Genomic DNA, 22854 nt, shown 5'->3' on the forward strand with positions numbered 1-22854 from the left:
CCCCTTCGATGCGGATACAAGCGTCGATGCAGAAACGCAGATATTGCTCGACGCGTCGGGCTTTTCGTGCGGTCGGTCGCGTGTTCAAAGGTGCGGCGTGGCACACGCACATCGACTGCATTTATTTATGAATCTGACCGTTTTCTCCAAGTTACTTGCAGCGTTAAACTACTTACAGTCATTTATCCATTTGCGCAGCAGGGCAGTTTTTACCGTATCAGCCCAGGAGGAGTACCTTGATTAAGGGTACGGCAATAGGAGGTGGAATTCAAACGCGCTGCTTTGAATGAAAGGTGGGAGTTGTGACCGGTACCCCATCTTCTGCCAGACTCTAGGCCAGGTCACACGCTCCAGCAATCTACATTAGGAAAGAAAAAAGATCCACAAACTGTATGCGACCCGCTGCAGAGAGATCGGTGATGTGCCACACCGTTTAATGCCACCACGGTAAATCAAATGCGGCCTTCTGTCTGGGCAGTGGCTCTGGTTTCCTCACACCTGCGAACGGGTAATTACAGCGACAGGTCCGATAGGGCTGCTGTTGCGTATCTTAAAGGTGTCGCTTCCTCCAGTGTGGGACTCAAAGGGTTCGCGCTACTGTGGCGCACCGGAGCTCGATGGTGTCACGGCCCAGGGTGCGAGGACGCCTGTTTCGGCCGTCAGACTGGCACGCGTGTGGTCCACCCGTCCGTCAGCCCAGCGGACCCTCGTGTGGCTCCAGTGAGTGACTCTGTGTGTGTGTGTGTGTGTGTGTGTGTGTGTGTGTGTGTGTACGGCACCTGCGAAAAGAGTGAGTCCACCTGGGCAACACCTTTACGGGAGGACCTGGACAGAGCAGCGCGCATGTCCTTCGTGTGCCGAGAAGACACGGAGCCTCATTTCAATTATGAATACATTTTGAATTACAGCAACTATGAAAAAGTACCAGATGCCTCCAACTGGACTCACTTTTTACACCGGTGCAGTATGATGGTTCCCATATCTGCCTCATCACATCAGGGTCACCAGACTCTCTATGATGCCTCAGTTACTCAGATGCATATGAACCCGAAGGAACCTGAAATCTGAAAAGGTGGAATGAAAAAAATCCACCAGATGATTTAATGCGTGAGTCATACGCTGCAGGCTGACATTTACATTTAGCTATTTATCCGACCCCTTTCTCCAAGGACACTTACAGTGTTAGGTGGCCAGCTTTACACTGATTTACCCATTTATACAGCAGGGTCATTTTTCCTGCATCAATTCAGGGCGAGTGGTGCGGTTTCACGGCAGGTGCCTCACGGCTCCTGGGACGCGGGTTCAGATGCGGGTTCACATCGCTCAGTCTGTGTGCACTTTGCATGTTCTCCCCATGTTCACGTGGGTTTCCTCCCACAACTCGAAGATGTGCATAGAAGAAGACCGTGTTGAATCCCTTCCGCACCCTCCTTTACTCCGAAAACCACGGGACACACGGCGGAGAGCGGAACCGGCTCGAGAGCCCTCACCCTACGTAGCCGCACCTCTAACCAACAGGCCAGCACTCCGCAGCTCAACGTGGCAACACGACACCGGGGGCAATGGCGTAAAAGCCGGGAGAGCGTGGTACCCGCGCGCTCGGAACACCTCCCGCAATCAGGGGTTCATCCACGTAATAAGTGCGCAACAAGTCCTGAAATCCCGCAGCAAAGTGTTCTTACCCCTTTGTAAACAGGTTGCTCGTAGCAGCGAGGGTGAGCGAGAGCAGAATCCCATTACGAGTCCTGTTACGATACATTTCTCAGCGCCAGACGACTTATTTCTCTGCCAATTTTGCCTGTAAAATGACCTTTAAAAGGCAAGTTTGGGAAAAGGCACCATCCGGGGACACGCTCGGCGTACACAAGCAGCTCTTATTAATGTGATTTACAGTGTTGTGATTGCACACAGCGCAGGAGGAGCCTTCTGGGAATCAGCGCATGTCCTTTCAGCAAAACAAAGACATTGATTATGAGGGAAGTTTCCGCGACACTACGAGTGCCGCGCTTGTGATTAATGGGGGCCGGCCATTGATTTTCCTTTGTTTCAACCTTTGTTCACTTTGTTCGCACACAATTACTGCTTGTTACCAAACAATAAATCCAATTTGGGCAAGTAAAAATTAAATCTGTCAATAGGCTCTTCCGTGTAATTTTCAAATTTTAAAAACATATTATTCTGGAGCGCGTTTGAATGTCAACGTCGTGCGGTTTTTTTTTTTTTTTTTGTTTGTTTGTCCGTTTGTCCCCCGCCGCGCGGCCGGGGGTGCGGGTACACTCCGACGTACGTGTCCGTCGTCGTTCCCACCGCTTCCGCTCATCTCCGAAACGGCCAGGCGGGATGCTATTCGCGGCCCAGGGTTCGAGAAAAGAAGCGCCTTTGTGTCAAAGTGAGAAGGCGGGGCCCAGCTCTGCTCTGCCCCCCCCCCAACCAATAATAAAGTATGTTTACTTTTTATTTCTGGATGGAATTAAGCGCAGATGCTGGGTAAATGACGCGCGCTCCTCGCGCACAGCAAACTGCGTATCACTTGCCACACATTTCGCTGAGCTGCTTGCCAACACGCCCGTGCACAGAGGTGCGCTCCTATTCACTCTCAAGGAGTGATTGCCGCGGTTCATCTCCCAATTATCCGTTTGGGGGCAACCATTGTGGCGCGTTTCAATAACGCCACAAAAGGTATTTGACACATTCTGACAACTCTCTGTATGATGCACTATTGGCATTTGCAAGTCAAATGCTAGTTCTGAGTCTAAGTACTCAATCAAAGAGCCGCGCACAATATTCTCCAGATTTTCCTGAGCACTTTAAAAAAAAAAAAAAAAAAAAACGGAGGGGAAAAAAAACTTCTCGCAGATCCAGACATTTATGCTCCCTGATTTCTCGCATCATCTCTCCAAGATAGTGATAATACGATTTCTGTGTTTTTTCGCTGTTGAGAAACAAACTGGATTATGAGCAGATCACTACATAAACAGCTTTCAGAAAGGAGGCAGCTATTTTAAAAGAGGCTGAAGAAATGCAAAGGAGGATTTAAATTTTAATTTGAATGTATTCCAGCAAGTGAAAGGTTCTTTTGATAGGGGATTTCAGCAAAGATGATGGTATTTAAAAGTGATAAACAACCATCGGAACCTCAAGTAAAATGCAGTATTTGCTTCTTTCTAGTATAGAAGAGGGAATTGGACTTGACTCCAATGCTCCCATCCAAAAAATTAAAAAGTAAGTAATAATACTAATAAAAATGTAAATAAATTAGATGCATAAAGCTATTTCCTAGTTATTCATTTTAGCAAATTAGATAATTAATATTGAGCATACACACCTGAATGCAGCATATTGAAATGATGCTTGCATACATTCGTGGGAGACAATGCTTTTCCCATGAGTCTTTGTAAATGTACACACGCCGTGTGAATGTTGCCGATGTTGCCGTGACGGCGCCATATCTGCACGTCTGGGAACAGTGGTGTAATTAACAGTGTGTGACAGGGTTGCCGCAGTAAACGGCAACAAGAAAGCAAACAAAACCAGCCGTTGCCTCGCGCTGCGGACCATTGCGAAAACCCAGCGGGTTATGGGGTCACGACACCCCGAGCGCCCGGGCCCCAGCCCAGGCCCCAGCCCAGGCCCCAGCCGATGGTCCCGACCCAGGTATCGTACCTTCCCCATTCGACAAACGTGAGGCTGCGCGACCCCCGGGCGCCGCTCCTATCGGCTTCTCGGGCCGGAATACGGGAAAAACTCGGTCGATTCCACGAATTTACAATTAAGGAAAGAATCTGAATCGGTGAAAAAGGTTACGGTATTGACAACGCATGGATTTGCCCGAAAAGGACGGGCGTTGGCGCGACCGGTGCGGGGAGGTGTTCGCCGCCATCTTCGCGGAGGCCGATATCCGAACCTGAAGGCAAAGCCCGGAAAACGGCACCGCCCGCGATCGGCGTTTCTCGGCTCCTCTTCGTACTTTTTCCCTGTAGCGAGACCGGTTCGGTTTTATGAAGCGATACCTATGAATGCGACACACGCGGCGTCCGTCCCAGGCAGCCCGCCGGGACACTCGTCCACGTACGAAGCGGCGACCCCCTCCTTGCGGCTCAGGCGCGTCGTGCCAGGCGATTGTTAGGGGGACACAACAAGAGGGCCTTATCTAAGAGCCGCCTGCGCAGCTCGCTGCCTTGGACCTCGCGGCGGCCCCATTATCCCGCGATTAACGCCGTGACATCCCTCCTTTCGCCGTGCCGGTTTGGGCTTCGGGATGGGCCGGAGCGCCGCGCGGGCCGCCCAGGAGCCCGTGCCACACAGGCGAGACAAAGGGTTACACGGCGCCCCTGCGCGCATAATCCCGTCACGGGCAGCCGTCGAGCGTTTGCCGGTCTCAGCACACGGCGGCGGAAGCGCCAAGCAAACCCATTTTACGAGGCGGCGATTTCACGCGGCCGGATCGCTCGGCTCGTCCACGCAGCACAAGCGCGCTTACGCCGTATCGGGGACGGGGCCACGCCGCCGGAAAGGGGCCCTTCAGCTGCTTTCTTGCTGCCGAACAGCTTCTGGGGCAAAGATAACACTCCTGGAAGTGCGTGCGTCTGCACGTACGGGTGTGTGCGCGTGGGTGTGTGCGCGTGCGATGACCCGGAGTTTGCGCGGGTCCGGCATCCGCGCACCGCTGCCGGCGACCCCAGGATGCTGTCCGAATTTTACCGTTACAGCTGAATTATTAAAACGACGACTGCGGTAGCGTCAAGTGTCAAAAATATCTGCTTAACAAATTATTAGCACCAACGAGCCAATAATAACACGCACAGCTACTAGCGGATTCAAAATATTGATCAGAGCTCAGGCGTGACACTGTTCATGCTTATCTCACTCTTCTCTCTTTAAGGTGTTTACGCTAATTTACCTGTACACCTGGCTAATTTTCACCGCATCAATTCAGACTGAACATCTCGGTGAAGGGCCCTACAGCAGGAGGTGGGATGTGAACCCGTCACCTTCAGATCTGAAGGTGGCAGCTTTAACCACCGTGCTACCTGCAAAAAGTTTCTTCAGCGGTACTGCGAGTCCTGCAAGCGCGAATCGGCCGGTCGGTTCTTCTCCGAGGTCCTGCCATCGGTATGGAGGCCGCCCGAACCCTCCCGAACCCAGCGACACAGGGACCGAAGCGAGAAAAGCCTCGATGACTCCAGCAAGGAGACGAGACGAAGCCCATGGGCTTCAACAACTGCAGAGCAAAGTGGGACTTAGTGCCATTGAAATTCAAGACCCTTTAATTTACGCTGCCGAAGAGCACGTATTTCTTTTGCTTCCAACTTGCCGTATTTATTATATCTGCAACATCTCTATGATATATAACGTACAATTTTCTAATGTAATAACACTGAAACTTGTACATTATGTCCAGCCATGTCCTAGAGGACTGATGAGGATAAGGCCAGTGGGTGGTGCAGCGGTTAGGGTTGGCGCCCTGCCGTCATGCAACATAGATTGAGATCCCACCTCCTTCAGCAACACCGTTGATCAAGGTGCTTATCCTGAACTGATCGAGTAAAAAGCACCCCGCTGGGGTAAATCAGTGTAAATAGCTCAGTGCACAAAGCTCACATTTCAACATACTGCACCTTTGACTATTAGATGACCGAATAAATAATAACAGAGATGACGAAAATAAGATTTTTTTTTTTTCCCCCAGAGTGCACCGTTAAGAAACCCGTCGCCAGCTGGACGTGTCGAGAAACCAACAAGCGCGCTTTGACCCCAGTCCTCCACGCAGCCTCGCGCTACACGGACGCGCGTCGCTTGTCATCGCAGCGCGCACGTCAGCGCGTTGCGTGTCCAGGCCGCTCGTACGCCGTTCCCGTGCCTTGTGCTGACCTCTGCTGGACCACGGCAGCATGCGAGGCTCCGACGCACCGTCTCCACGGCGACGAGGGCGCCGCACATCAAGAACCCCTGGCTGAAGTTGAGGCGTCGGGCGCCGAGGAGGGGGGGGGACGCATTTTACCGCGGTGCGTTTCCCATCGAGCGGGGTGCGGGCGGTGTTCGCGCCGAGGCTGCCCTGGTCCTGGACCGCCGGTCGGTTCGGCTCAAGTAGCTGAAGTGAACTTGCGGTTCTGGAAGGGGCCCAGAGACACCGGAGCGGCTGACACACCACCATACGGAGAGAGCCCGTCTCCAGCCTTACATAAGTGTTCAGTCATCTCCTTCTTTAAAAAAAATATTATTCACCACTTTTACTCACTCACAAGGTCCACACGACAGTATCAACATTTTATCATAACAGCAGGTTAGTATAACATTAAGAAGCACAGTAATACGGAGTTAATTCTTATTATTACCGAACATGACTGTACATCTCGAAGCATGCTTCCTTCGCAAGATTTAACACTCGCTACTGTTTGTTTTTTGTCTTATTGCAGCAGCTGTTTCTGTTCCGCCGAATATCTTACAAAAAGCGACGTTTATTAGGCCGCACTTGTCGTTTTAAAATCGTATTACTTGCAAATCAGTTCGAATCGTCACAAATAAACAGGAACAAGAGACAATAAACACGCAAAAAATTTAACGCGTGCTTTTTTGTTACTTAATAACCGGGACGATGCGCTTCAACGTGCGTCTCCAGCACGACAGAGCACATCAGAAATATTGTTGCATAAATAAATTTGCTACTTTCCGGAATTCGGCGGTACCGCGTATCGGATTCCATTCTAACGAGGAGATTAAAAAATTATGCATCTATAATAGGTAACCGTCTTTTTAAAACGTAAAGAATGCCTTTTGTTGGAATTTTGACGAATATTTCTGATGGTTGAAGGTATATAAAGGTGAGGATTTCGATCACGGAGGGGGATGAGACGATAGATGGAGGACGACCGGGGAAGGATGAGAGGAAGGCAGGAAGTGCAGAAGGAGGAAAAGGGGGAAAAGTCTAAATTAAAAAAAAGAACCGGAGCGGCAAGCGGGAAGGCTCCTTGCAAGAGAAGGCCGCGCGGGGGTCACGTCCCGTCAAGTTCACCGACGAGCAACAGGCTCGTGTCGGTTCGGCCGATACAAACCGTCGCCTTTCGGCGGCTCATATTCGTAATTATTTCATACTTCAGATACGATTCACTGTGGAATCAGGCGGTAAACTGAATATTATAATTCGGCCACCGGCCCACGTCGGGGGTCCTTTCTCACCGAATCCCTGTCCAGCAGCCTAGGTGTGGTCACAGCAGTGTCCCGAGACCATTTCTGGACCATCATCCATCCGTGAGTGACCGTCGCTGTCGCTGCAGCTGCGACTGCGACCGCCACGCCGTTCGCCCGACATCATCGCCGAATCCTTCTACGCACGATAATCATATTCTTGTTGTTTCTGATGAAGAGTCTGCTCTGCGTGTGTGTGCGTGTGTGTGTGCGTGCGTGCGTTTCCACGTCTGTAACACCTACCGACACGTTCTGGGCCATCGCAGCACGGGGGACGGCAGATCAGATATGCAGAGCGTCTGAAAATATATGCGATAACACCTGCATCACATTGTTTTCAGGCTGACGGTAGACAGCCATAAATCAGAGCGCTGTCGTCCTGCAGTGGAAGGGCAGCCCACTCACACACACACACACACACACACACACACACACACACACGGCACATACACTCTAACTTGTCCAACCTCAGTCGGTGCGATTTCATATTTTAATGTCCTCCAGGGAAGTATGGGGTGTTATGATGCTCCTGTAAGAAACGGGCGCCCTCAGCCAGTTTGGCCCCGAGTGCTGCTGGGAAGGCAGCAAGGTGACATCTGCGCATACGTTGGAGGGTGGCATCAACTAGTGCTGTGTGTGTGAGCCATGAATCACATTAACACACGCATTCACACACAGAGACACACAAGACACCATGCGAACAAACCCAACTCAGCAAACTGCATCAGAGGCAAGAAAGACCGTGGTATTTCGCTGTAAACGATGGGACTGAAGATGGAGTGAGATGGAGCCAAGGTATGGAACACCCCCAAAGCCCTGCACGCGCACACACACACACACACACACACACACACACACACACACACACACACACACACACACACACACACGCACACACACAAGCAGAAGGCACCGTGGTCGTATTACCGGGTGGCCCTGCCACACGTCCACAAAGCAGTGCTTCCTGGAGGGACCACAGCTGGTTGGTCCACAGCAGCGCTCCACCACCACACCTGCGACCGTTTTGTTGTGCTGCTTTGTCTTTGAGGTAAACAGAGTCTCGGCGCACCGAAGCCGCAGTGAAAGGAGCAGACAAAGGCTATTTTTGTGGGTTTTTTTTTTTTTTTTTTCCGTGTGTTTTTTTCACCCCTCGGCAGACAATGGTATCGGTGCGTCCACCGCGTGTCCGCTGTGTGTCCGGTGGAGAAGGCAGGCGAACAAGTGGGAAATCAAAAAGTCAAAAATTAAGCTTTTTCCAAATCCTGTTACACACACACACACACACACACACACACACACTTCCAGATGCACACATTTCACCTGACCGCAGCCCCTACCTTCCCGTGGAGCCTCGCCGGCGCCCCCACAGGGCTCCTTCTAGTCCTGCACGTGCGGCTCCCGCATGCTCCTGCACCTCCCAGGGCTCCATGTCCAGCTTGCACACGTTGCTTTGTTTGCTCCCCTCACTGTTTTCTGCTCCCACTGTCACGCAGGTTCACACCACGACCACCACCATGACTTAGACACACACACACACACACACACACATATACATGCACCTGGACACGAGTTTATCCCCAGTGTTACCATTCTGCTTCCCCGCTCACCTCTACACACCCATGTACACCTTATAATACACATTAACACATTTGTACACATATGTACATGGATCGGTCTGTGCTCCTCACACCTCCTTACACTGTACATATAGCTGTGTTTACTGTAAATTCACAGTGCAGGGACTGAGACCTGCTGCCAAAAAACATAGAGGTCACCCACAGGCTCCATTTCAGCTATTCCTCATGTCCGCCGCCGAACGAAGAACGTCGCAACTCCGGCGCTACGTCGGTTCGCGTCCCGTCTGCTGGAGGCACGGGCCTGCCCTCCTCGGGCCACGAGTCCCAACGTCTGCGGTTGACGTCAAACCCCTTTGCGCCACCTGGGACCGGTTCGCCCTCGGTCTCCGAACCACACTCGAGAGACAGCGGGCATCTTGCGGCATAATAATAATAATAATAATAATAATAATAATGACAAAAATTAATAATGCAAATAGCCGCGATTGCGAGAAAGGTAAACGTCAAGGGGAGCCTCGAATGAAACAAACCATATTTCCCCCTGTGTAATTAAGCCTAAAGAAAATAAAAATAACATGTTGTGTCATAATTGGGTGTTGTACAGTCCACAAATACTATTACAAGGCTGATCGGGATTAGCTGTACTGTATACCTAGTTATCTATTCCCGAGTGCCAGGCAGCGAGCAGTGGGCAACTAAATTTCAAAAGCTGGCAAATCCAGTTGTCTCCTAAATACAGAAAGTACTTAAATCCAGAGCGAACACAAGAAAAAGAAGGATAAAGGATGCTCTGCATATCACCAGAAAGCTGGTGCACTTTTCAGCATCACTGGCTAGGTTAAACAAATATGCTAAGTAGAGATCAAAACAATCCTTTGATCTGCAGCCTAGTTTCCAGAGGAACGGCTTGGCTCCTCTTGTAAATAACTTGTATAAATCTGCACCGTTTGCCTCCAGGTAAAAATCGGGAGCGCCAGCGATTCACAAGGCAAATATCTCGCGGTTAGGAAAAATAGATCAGATAAATAAAAAAAAAGTACATAAATGCTCCGTTTATGGCGCGACGTCTGAGCACGGCGTGCTGAATGGAACCGACTGTGAACGTTGGAGTTCGAAGCGATAAGCGATACGGGTTTGCCGAGCGGCTCGGCTCGGCGTTCGGCAGGAGAACTTGGGATTTAAGTTGGCAGGTGTTTCCGCCTGCATCACGCGTGTACGTTTCATGACACCTCGAAAAAAACGGTTTACGTAAGGTGACCCGCGTGCATCTTTACGCCCATCGAGCAAACGCAGAAACGTTGGCAAACATCACCAAACATATATGTACTTATGGGTGTGCTTGTGTCCTGCATATGCACATATATGAACATACACACACATATATATATATATATATATATATGTACACATACACAGCAGAGCAACATATGCACAAGTGTGTTCACATCCCGCATATGTACATACAGTATTTGAATATAGACACTTATAAGCAGATGGCACAGAAAATAATGGACAGGAGTGTGTATAGCGGGAGTGAGTGTGTGTATAGCAATGCATGTAATACATGTACATATGCTTCCTGCATATATACATTTATGAAAGTACACACACCTGTACACAACACAGCAATGTATGTATATATGGGTGTGTATTGGATATGGATATATTTGAATACACACACATATACACATGTAAATATGTATGTGGTGTAATGAAAAGTGTCAAAGATGATCTCCAGGTGTGTTTGCTGTGTGTCTGTCGTGGAGCGTGAGAGCGTCCTACCTCCAGCAGCAGCCCGAGGTCACGCACACTGTAGAATATTGTTAAAGTTCACACAAAAGGGGTGCGAGGAGCTCAGGGGCAGAAGCCACGCAACACGCTGACCAACTTTGCTCCCTGTTTTGATGCGCAACACAAAGGGAAACGCTGTCTATTGAAAACACACAGCATCACTCTTTTCACGGGGCTGGGGGGTGGGGTGGGGGTCGGGGGGGCGACAAGCGGGGCCGTGTCCTGCAGCCGCACTCGGCTCGGCCTGACACCGCACGCCCCTCTGTGATTTCCGGTGCCCCCCCCCCAGGGAAGGCTTCAGCCTGAGTGGGCGAGAACTCGGCGGAGCTCGGCCTCCCGGGGCGCCAGACCGCGCCCAGAACACACACCTTGCATACACTTTTTACAGCGGTATTGACACAGACACTCAGGCCACCAGTACTGTATATCGTGCGGCTGCAGAGAACATCCCAGGGAACCAAACACACATCTCATTTTACACAGATTCCCTGTCATTATGATTTTTTTTTTTTTTTGATCGGACGCTTTTTCCCAGGGGGCGCAGTGGTGCGGGGGGCTTGGCCTGTGCTTGCTCTCTGGTGGGTCTGGGGTTCGAGTCCTGCTTGGGTTGCCCTGTGACGGACTGGCATCCCTTCCTGGCCGTATCCCACCCCCCCCCAGCCTTACGCCCTGTGTTGCCAGGTTAGGCTCCAGCTCGCCACAACCCCGCTTGGGACAAGTGGCTTCAGTCAATGTGCGTGTGTGTGCATGCACTTTTTCCCAAAGTGAATTACACACTTTTCTTTGTGCACTGATTCAGCCATTTATTAAGCAGGGTACTGTATCAGTTTAGGGTAAGTCCTTTGATCGAAGGTACTACAGAAGGAAGTGGGATTCAAACCCAGAAACTTTTGTTGCAATGTGACGGCTCTAACCGGCTGCTGTTATGGTCATGATTTCCTTCTGTTCATGAGGCAGGTGTGACATTATTCACTGACTGGTGTGTCAGGTTCACACACACACACAAACATGACTACAGTACAAACAGCTTCCTGGGATCTTAAAGCAATTATTTTTTGGTCACAAGCTCCACCTGTTTCAGTTTTTCCGCTGGCTTACAGAGCAGGCAGTCAGCAACTGGGTGCTTAAGGCATAAGTTTGTCCAAGAAAGCGTGTGTTGCAGACTGCTGTTGAAGGGAGGGAGTTGGAAAATTAACAGACGTCAAAGTGTTTCACATGTCTGAGTAAATAAATGGTGATTATAAAAAAAAAAAAAAAAAAAACAAACAATCAGCTGATGTCGGAGTGAAGCCCTTAACGGCCACGACGGCTACTACCGAAGCCAGGTCCCTCCACAGACGCGGCTTCCATTGACCACCAGGATCCGTTTCCTGCGATCAGCGCCTCTGGGGAGGGGTGCGAAGGTGTGTCCCAGAGGCATGTCAAGGTGATGTGACCCTCTCACCTCACTGGACCACAGCGGCACCAAACAGGGCCTCCAGGCTGAGGAGGCACAGGTGAATTCTCCTTTCTATATCGTAACCCACCCCCCCTAGGCCTAGGCAGGGGAAACGCACACGTGCCTCGATGCGGGCCTAAATAGTGCCGCGGATGCTCGGCGAACGATCAAAGGCGGGGCGCGTCAAAGCGTCGGCTGCGCGGACGCCTCCGCGCTCGAGGTTCACGGGCCTGGAAGGAAGGCATTCAGCAGGTGAACACGGAGACGCCCGACACGAGGTCGCGAACTGGACACCCAGCGTTTCAGCGCAGCCATCACGATTTTGCAGTACGTACCGAGAAGCAGCGCAGTACGTCCACTAGGGGGCACCACCGAGCTGCTCGTTCGCAGCGAGTAGCGGAGCGGCGTCGCTCGGCACATTTGCGCACAAACACATCTCCACTTCTGCGCTTAAATGCGCTCGGACGCAGCGGCCTGCTGGGGATGCGCGGTCACGGGCCCGGGCGCCGCAAACCGCTTCTCGGTGTTTAAAGGGAAAAAAGAGGAGAAGAAGGAGCTGGGAAACGAAATAAATGAGTGGAATAATTGAGACGAGGAGAGGAAACGGCGAGAAGTTCTAATGAGGAGAATCCTGGCAGGTGGCGAACTGGCTGGAGCAGCAGAACACACAATCTGTCTGCTTCTGCTTCCAAAGCGCCGACAGCTGCCGCGACAGCCCTGCGCTCCAGCACGCCGGCCGCCCCCCCCCCCCTCACACACCCACCCCCGACCCCCCCCCCCGCGCGCCCCGCGCCCGCCCCCATGACAACGGGGTCGCCGTCCAACCCCCGCGGCCCGGCCCCTCGCGCCCCAAACGGGAAGGGCGGCGTCTGGTGACACCGCGTGGGCTGAATTCGCTGACCTACAGCTCCCCCCCCCTCTCCCCCCGCTCCGCGGCCCCCCGCGAAGCCGGCCACAAGCCACTCGCTTTATTTCCGCTTTTAATCACAAGCACTTTATTCATAAGTGCGCGCTCCTCGTATTTACTGCTAACGTATGAAATCGGGCGTGAAGGAGCGCATGTTGGAGTCCTCCGCGCCTCAGACTGAGACAGCGCCCGCAGCTGCACCCTTACAAATTAGAACTGAAATCGTGTTATTATTAATATTATGCATTCATTTAAGTGACACTTTCCTCCAAGCTTAATGACATTCGGGGGGGGGGAGCAAAGGTGACTTGGTGCGAGGTTTGTACACTGAGATACTTACACTGATTTACCCATTTATGCAGCAGGATCGTTTTTACTGCGTCAGTTCAGAGTAAGTAGCTCTGACGAAGCGCACTACGCAGGTGGGATTGGAACCCGAGTCTTTCGAAAGCGAGGCGAGTGTCCTTCCTGCTGAGCCTCGACACCGCACTGCGAAATGAAGCGTACACACGCGCACGAGAGATGCTGCTGGTTTATGCCGCGTTAGATCACGAAAAGTACGTTGGACCAATCGACTGACTGGAGCGCAGAAGTCCGACGCTCCGCTGCCGCACCGAACCCGTTGACCGGGAGCCAGAGCAGAACCGCGGTGACTGAACTGCAGCAACAGCCTCTCCAAAAGTAAAAAAAAAATAAAAAAAAGGGGGCGAAAAGTGTGCCAAGAGTGTAAGGTTCGTCGTTTTTATAAGCATATTACTCAAATGACTCGGTGACACACGCAGCTCCTTGAGAACATCCATTTCACACCTGCGTCGCGCCGCTTCTCCGCGACTCCGCCCGAATCCACAGGCGGCTAAAAATAAAGCGGCGGCCCCGCCGGAGCCACGGTTCGCTCTCCTGCTCGGCATTCGCACCCGTCCCCGGCGTAAACACGGCGTCACAATGCGCCTGGCACGAGGAGCTGGAGCCGCGCGCCGCCGCCGCCCGCCTCTATCTTATCAGCAGGTGAACAAGCGGCGGGACAAAGGCGTAACGGAGCGCCGCGCGCCCCCGCGAGCCTCTTCTCGACAGCAATACGGCCCGCCGAGGGTCCCGCTCCGAGCGCGCGCTGGCGCTCCCGCGAGCCCCTGGCGGCCGCCGTCCGTGCCCGTGTTTACCGCGTACCTGTGAGCAAGCCGCCGCTGTGCCAAAGCGCGGGAAAAAAAGGGCAATTGCCAGGAGAAGGCCCAGTGGTGCCACACACTCCGCACAGCGGATCCACACAAAATGTGCGTGTGTGTGTGTGTGCGAGAGATGGACGACACACTGCTGTCCACTTTCATCCCTCAGCTGCTCCAGAGCAGCCCTAATGTGTGCCCAATATTTACAGCATCTGTTCAAGTTCTCATTTACAACACCTGGGCAGCAGGGGGCGCAGCGGTTACAACCCGCCACCTTCCACTCGTAAGACCTGCATTCGAATCCCACCTCCTGCAGCAGTACGCTTGATCACGGTACTTACCCTGAACTGATACAGTGAAAATTACTCTGCTTGCTGTAGACATTTACATTTCTCGGAGATGTATGTAACTTCGGAGAAAAGCGTCTGCTAAATGAATAAATGTAAATATCGGTGTAAGCAGCACAACATTGGAAGCTGGTTCTGTGAAAAGCTTCATGTAAATAAATTAATAATAATCACTACTCATCCACCTTAGGAGTGCTAGCCAATCAGCTGATTTTTAAAAAACATTACTATAATTCATCATCTTGCATCATCCGATGAAGTTACTGTGCTAAACTATAATTTATCTAACACTTTTCTCCATGGTGAAACGCAGTGTGGAATTTGCACACTGAGCTGCTTGCGGTGATTCACCTATTTATAGAGCAGGGTAATTTTTGCTGTAGCAGTTCAGGGTAAGTACCACGAATGACCAAGGGTAATACATCAGGAGGTTGGATTTGGACCCGTTTCCTTCGAGTGCAAGGTGATGGTTCTAACTACTGCGCCACCTGCTGGCTCTTACACTTCAGAGAAGGAAAAGCACTCGGGGAAGTAACGTTTTCGAGGACTCGCAGGAGAGTTCCTTGGTGGAAACCCATCAGCTGAAAGAGCAGGAAATGAAGACTAGCACAGGCTAAAGAGTGCGGTCACACCGTACGCTTCAGCACAACGTTGACCAACCGGAGGCAACTACCGAAACATTTTGGCCCTGATGGCTGTTCTTATCTCAATAGCAGCTGGATGATCATGGGTTCGAAGGGCCAGCAGGTGGCGCAGTGGCTTGAGCACTCACCCTGCAGTCATCATGACCCACTTCCTGCTATAATATCCTTGAGCAAGATACCCTGAATTGATCCACTAAAAATTACCCTGCTGTATAAAAAGGTAAATCAGTGTAACTATCTCCGTACAAAACAACCTCACACTATATGTCACCTTGAAGAAAAGTGTCAGATAGATAATAGTTTAGCACAGTCACTTCACTGGATGACACGGGGTTACATATAATAACATTTTACACACATTTCCACCCCCCGTTTGAAGGATTTTAACAAGAGACATTTTGGTCCTGACTGAAGCGACTGCCTCCGCCGAGCGGCCTGAACGGTGTCCACCGCGACAGACGGGTATCTGGGGAAGGAACCCGCCGTGGCTGCACGGGGTCCTAGTGCCCGCCCGCGGTGGCCAAACACTCCACTGCGAAGTAATGATGCAGAAAATAGTTAAACTGAAAAATGACAGATCTTCATCTGTTGAAGAGGCGCACTGCCAGCGCCGACGAATGGAGACGCATCTGACGGGGGCCAAATAAAAAGGGAATAAATTATAAGGGGGGGGGGGGGGGGTCCACATTACAATGGCCGCATACGTTGTGGGAATAAATTTTCCGCTGGCGTGTCATCGGCGAGCAGTATGCTCCCGACATCAGGAGTCTTCCAGAGATGCAGCAGAGTGACGGTGGAGGACAATGAGGAGAGAAAACCGCTGGTGGAATGAGCCCTGCCAATCCACCGGCAGCATATTACCATAACCACGGTGTATCGCTGTAAAATCATTATAAAAATCTCCTGTTCAGAAAAAAAAGGTTTATTTATTAACATTATAGAGCAGATCACGAGAGACACTAAAGTCCAAAAACACAACACAGGTGTTAGCAGGAATCATCTCACCGTGTACAACTAGTATGACAGAAGCCTAAACACATCTGTGGGCCCAAGCACCGCGGTACAGCCACCTCACCCCAAACCACACCCCACTGGCACCTGTGGAGACCAGGTGAGTCCCCCAGTTTTTTGGCTGCATTGGCGAGAGTGGTGTTGAGAGGCCTCCCAGTGCAGTGGTGACCGTTTGCCGACGTTGAACCAAAATAACGAATTTGTAAACTTCCGTGTGTGTGATGAAACACGGAAAGCAGGAAACTTCATTATTTACCTGCGGTACAGAAGGCCCAGTCCGCTTTTCTTTAAGCGGCAGAAGTGGTGTGCGTAATGGGAAGCCGTGCACACACACACACACACACACACAATCAGCCAAACTGGTTTTTTTTTATCAGTTTCCCTGCGAGGCTACAGTTAGTTGGACAGAAAGCTGCTGAGGTGCTGCATTTTGACAACCTGGATGGACAAGAACAAACTGGTTTTTAACACTGCAGGTGGTGTTTTGGGTGCTAGCGGTCGTTACACACAACACCTGAGCAGGGATGGCATCAAAAAACAAACACACGCTTTCACAGGGAGCCATAAAGGAAAAATTTGAGTATACATTTATCTCACACTTTTTTTCCCCAAAGTAAAAAACAGTGTTGATGTGCTTATAGTGATTTGTCCATTTTTACAGCAGGGTCATTTTGGGGTATCAATTCAGGGAAGCTACCTTAATCAAGGACACAAGAGCAGGAGGTGGGATTCAAACCTCGATCTTTTGGGTGGAAGCCTGCAGTCTAGCCACCACGTCACCTGCTGGTGCTTCCTATTTTTCCTCCCACACATTTGAAAGCGGGTACACTGACTGGCCTGTGCTGCGAGGCATGCTGGAAAAAGCATAAGGTAAACAATATAAAGACTGACACTAGGCGTGACCCCCACCGCTCTCCTTATATTTGCATGCTTTCCTCCAGGTGCTCTAGTTTCTTCCCACAGTCCAGAGACATGTTTCAGAAGAACTGGGGACTCAAAATTTCCCTTAGTGTGTATGCATGCGATTGCCCTGTTATATACACTGGTATCCCGTCCAGTGTGTACCCCGCCTCCCGCCCTGTGCTTCCAGGATAGGGTCTGGACCACTGTGACCCTGCACTGGCTATCGGGTCATCATCAACAACCGCTGATCTATTCATCATCAACGGTTGTCGATGATGAATGGATGGATGGACGGACGGATGTATGGGTGAACGAGCACCATTTACAGCCTGGAACCCTGATTCAAGTCAGTGGTATGTGTGGCCAACAGTGGAAGGAAAATATGATACACGTGTGTTTTAAAAACAGTGAAAGCTACATTCGAGCCATGTATGATTTCAGCTGTAATAATGGAACAAGTGGGACCGTGAGCGTGGCGCGTTTCCAGCGGGGAATCTGTGTCTCCTGAGCAGACGCTGATGGTGGACCGAACGTGTCCACAGTCACTCACACACAGAGCTTCCAAGTGCTGCTAGCAGTTTCTAGCCACATGTGACCAGCTAACAGGATGCTTTTGTTGTGCAAGTTCCTCCCCTACCTCAAAAAACCTTAACAGACAAAGCCGGGTTTACTTTAGTGGAAGCTGCAACATTATCAAGGGTTCATATACAAATCACTCAAAGTTTTATATGCAAAAAAAAAAAAAAAAAAAATTATTCAACGGTTGGCGAGGACAGGGGCAGGTGGACGGTTGAAGAGCCCGACAGAGGACGCCGATGATCAGCCTGCGGATGCCGATGCTGGGACAGGTCACGCTGGGGTTGCGCACTGGCTGTCTTTCCTCCACACGGGAGGAGGAACGCACTTTTGAAACAGTGCGAAAACGCGCTTTGCTGTGTTTGCTGAGTCTTTGTGAGCAGAATGTAGCACCGCTTAGATCAGTAGAATCAGGGACGTCCGATTCATCGCTCGCCAGCAGGTTAAATTAACAGCAGGTCCAATATGTCCAAAAACCATGTGACCAATACAGTCATTATTAGCTGTTGCCAGTACCCCACATAACATATGTGGAGCCAAAAAAAATGACAGTCAATATCCATTCTAGTACAAACAGTGAAATTTGGAGACGCTGCAGTTTCATTGGCAGCGCCCGTACAGCCAGCTAGCATGCAGGCGAGACGCATCCCCAGCACGAGCTTTGAGACGGCTGTGTCATCGGGACGCCTGACCGGCTGGTGAGACCGCTCAAGAGATTCGGAGCAAGATCAATGATGGGAACCGCCCCGACTGACTTCGGTCACACTTTGAGCCCATCAGTCCGGCCACTGACAAAATCCAGAACGATCCCGTTGTCTGCAAATCACGCGAGTCGCAAATTTTCCATGCCCTTACAGGCTGCTCTCGGCACTCGTGAGAGACTCCCTCTTTACCTAGACACCTTACAGCATCAGGTTTGTACAGCCAGTACCTGGATCAAGGGTACTACAGCAGGAGGCAGGACATGAACCTGGCTTCATCAGCTGCATGGTGATAGCTCTATGCACTACGTCCTCTACGGGTCCTCCCTGTACTGCTAGATCAGACAGAACTCCACTGCCAACACATTCAGCTGCAAGTGGTAGAACATCCATGCGGCTGCTGGACCATTACAGATGATGAAGTATATTATGCATCTTTCTTTTTAAACCATTTTTAATTTGTATCTCTTCCCAGATGAACTTCCTTTGGCCACAACCAAAGATCTTGTGAGGAAAAGCAAAAGCAAAAGCGCACCCCCCTCCCCCTCCCCAACTACCAAAGTTTCATATCCACAAACGCATTTTATTTGGTTATGATTTTCTTTGAAGCAAAAGAGGAACGGAGTTCAAGAACAAAGGGGGCAAAGAGCTGAAAGCCACAGGTGGGCAATTACGTCACACACACGTCACACAGGTGGGCCGGAGCGCAGACGCGGCGACAGCTGAAGTACACTTCTTTTACCCTGTTTTGTGAAGAGAGGGGAAAACGGACGCAGCTCACACGCCGCGAGCTTTCGCGTCTCCGCTCAACTCAAATGATGCTGCCGCAGCTTCTCTCGAAAAGCAAGTCTCCACAGTATAACTCAGCACGAGCTCGGCGCACGTGCCGAGTGTGCGACTAAAATTTAAATCCTGCTTTCCTTACAACATCTACCGACTACTTTTGCCGCGTCAAAATGTTGCCATTTTTCTGCTCTGCGTTTTTATCTCTGAATGGAAGTTCAGACATGACGGTCACTGCAAAGTTTGGTCAAATCGAAGTTACAGGAGAGCAGATTATCGCAGCTAATCATGAAAACCGATTTGATCTTTTTTCTTTTTTTTCCCGGAATTTCGCGCAACGCCAACGACCAATTTCTACGCCAGGATTGGCTGTCTCGCCTTTGAACACCACAAAATTCATATAAAAGTCGTGAACTCTGTGCTCTCGAGCCGATCGATGTTCTGCTTTTCACCCGAAGACGCAGTAAGTGACAAGAATAAAACAAAGACCCATAGTAAAACGTGGTAAAAAGGCGAGTACAGTACTCACTCCCTGCAGACACCGCTGTCTCCAGCACCATCCTCCACCAGACAGGTGATGCAGCTCCGTCCCAAAGCAGCAACAGCAGCCGCATCTGGAACCCACCTGCACACCCCGCTACGCCGCGCCTCACCTGTGCGCGCGCCTGCCCCGCCTCACCTGTGCGCGCGCCCCCTCCAGCATTTTTGCATTTCTTTGTCATGCAAACGCGACCCGCGGCGCCCAAGAAATGAGTCTTAATAATACCTCAATAAGAGAAAACACGGTCATCATTAGGTCAATATTCATCACATGCAAATACTGCAACGGAAGAAATTTTGGAGCTTTTTCCGTTAAGAAAAATAACTTCCTCTCCGAAGTCTTTACTGGCAACTCGTGCACATAAATTAAGAAGTGTTTTACTTTGATTAGTCTCTCCTTGAACAACAAATTCCACATGATGGCCAAACAAAATAAGTGCTTTCTGCCTGCGACTCAAGAAATCTAGTTTCCTTAAGAACGTTAAGAAAGTAACTTTTCCCACTTTTACTGCAGTTCTCAGTGAAATAATTTGCATATATCAAATTTGCATGGCTTACGTAGACTCATTTGCATACAAGCTTTTGTTATCTTGAAACTCTGACATACAGAAATGATTAAATGATCACTCATGAACATTAGTGTTCTTCCACTAAACTGCTCTCTCTTATGGTTAGATTGATATGTTTTGTCCCGTTTAAGCACCAAACATTACTTTCAGATCCAGACAGCACATGAATCATAACTGCCCAAAGTTTGTAAATATCAACCACTTGTAGAGACTTTTGTTTCCTTTTCTGAAACGTCATTGCAAGTTCACTCATTTACACCCATCTGGACATTTCAGCAGCAAGACTAAAATTAAACTTCATTTATGTGACCCCTTTGTACAAGACAATTTCTAATATTAAACTGGGTTAGCAGGCAGTGTGGCAGTTGGAGCTGCTGTTTTGCACTCAAAGGACCTGGGTTTGAATCCCCTGCAGCTGTGGTACTCTTGATGAAGGTACTTATGGGAATTTACAGCGGAGTTTCACTAGGGGAATATTAATGTTTCATTCATTCATATCCTGAAGTGTTACAGTAAAAATTACCCTGCTGTATAAACGAGTTAATTATGAGTTGTGTTGTGGAAAAGAGCCAGAAAAATGTAAATAATGCAATTTACAATGATTTGTACAGCCAGATAATTCTCACTGTATCAGTTCAGGGTAAGGACCTTGATCAAGGGTACTGCAGCAGCAGGTGGGATTTGAACCCAGATCCCTCAAACTGTACGACAGCAGCTCTGCTCCAAAAACACCGTCAACAGAGGCAGAACTCCTGCTGGGACACGAACTAACAACCTACTAGACCAGAAGCCCATGGGCCTCACCTCCAGCATCCTGTTACCAGGAGCCAATTTAGGGCCCTTTAAATGTTCCAAGTGTAGGACGCAGTGTCTCAGCGGGGGCGTAACAGTGGTGAGCCCCCCTCCGCCAGTGATCAGACCACCACGGCGCCCCACTCCACCAGCAGGCGCCTGTACCCCACTTCCTCTGCAGAGTAGGCCGCCTCCTCATTGTGTGTCAGCAGCACATTTTCTTTTAACAGCTTACAGCGTCCGGCATATTTACATCTATTAAATGACAGCGTTCGGCTGCTGAGACTGTGGTCAAACAAGTTTACGGAAGACTGGAAATATGGCCATAATGCGCCCCCCCACCCAGCCCCCGGCGATGGGAGCGTCTCCCAGCAGCTCAGCGGGGGGCCGTAAACAGTCGCGCGCAGAGCCTGTCCAGTGCACATGCTCCGCTCTCCCAGGCAACCTCCGCCGCGCGTGTTGTGTCACACATTTTGTCCCGTGAAAAAAAAAAGGCATTGGACAGACCAGTGCGCAAATCCCCCGAAAAAAAAGTCTGCCCAAAAAATGTGACGGGAGACGTATGGTCCACGGCGGAAATGAAGCAAAACATGGAAAGAGACTCCCCTGATCGGCACGTGGCGCGGGAGGAGGCGAGGCGCGAGCTGTCATGCCCCCCGCTGCGAGTTGGGAGAGTCGTGTGGAAGCCGCGCGACAGACAAAAGGGCAGCGGCGGCCCTCGGCGCCTCATTGAAGCCTCTTTTAAAGGCTGTTTCGCGGCGTACGCCAGAGAGCGCGCGCTCGCCGGCGCCCCCGCAGTAGCCCGCTTTCAACATACAGACGAGACGTACAGTATTCAGCCAGGTGAGAACTGATGTGAAAACCCATTTAGTCGCGCGAATGAAACGCACTTGTGTGTGTGTGTGAGTGTGTGTGAGCGCGCGCGCGCGCTGCGCTCCAGTGCTTCGCGGGAAATAACGTATTCCTCAACGCGTTAGGTAATATCGGTGCGCGGCGTGGCGCGCGCGTAAAGCGCTTGTATCCGTCCTATTGCCAACCTTTGTGGGCCAATACGATAGGTAGGTCGAGAAACGAGACCACGCCCTCTCTAATTCTATTGGCCTAGAGCCATAGGCCACACCCACCGCTACTTTGACCCTTTCGCCACGTGGCGATAAGAGGAAAACAAGCGTCGTTTTGCGAACGGTGGTTTTTTTTGGGTCTGAAGTGAGGATATTTTGCGGCAGAATAGAAGTTTAAATTCGAAATATATTTAAAAAAAACATTCGACATTCATTCCACCCAGCATCTCAAACCACTACACTACCTGCTGGCCATTATTATTATTATTATTATTGTTATTATTATTATTGTTTTTGTTGTTGTTGTTGTTATTATTATTGTTGTCGTTTTTTAGATAACACATTTTTCCAAAGTGAATTAAAATGATTTAGCCATTTGTACTGGTGCTGTGTTGTATCATGTTGTATCATCCATCAGTTTGCAGTTTGTCAATAACATCCACTAATTTTTTCAAGGTAGATGAAAAAAACAACAAAAACGATCCTCAATCCCTAGCTTTCCACAAACCACACTCTGTAGTCCACAAAGTTGGCACAATGTCAAGCATTTATGTTGTCCATTGAAACATTTTGATTAAAATCCAGCACTGTCGGCATATAAACACTGCCTAGACGTATTTTGCTTTCTAGAATGTTTTCCTTTTTAAAATAATTGTTGTGCTACAGGATTAGGAGATGTGTTTAAGTGCTAATTTTGGCCGTTCCTGACACTGCTGCTTTGAGCTGTGCGAAACAAAGTCTGGAACTAAATAAAAGAGCTTGAGTTTGATGAGGACAAAAGGGTCGGTGACACATGGACATTTTGGATTGGTGAATGTGCCTACAGATGAATCATCCCTTTGCCTTCACGTTCAGAAATGCTCTTTGGA

The sequence above is a fragment of the Scleropages formosus genome, chromosome 7 (assembly GCF_900964775.1).
Source record: "Scleropages formosus chromosome 7, fSclFor1.1, whole genome shotgun sequence".
Lineage (NCBI taxonomy): Eukaryota > Metazoa > Chordata > Actinopteri > Osteoglossiformes > Osteoglossidae > Scleropages > Scleropages formosus.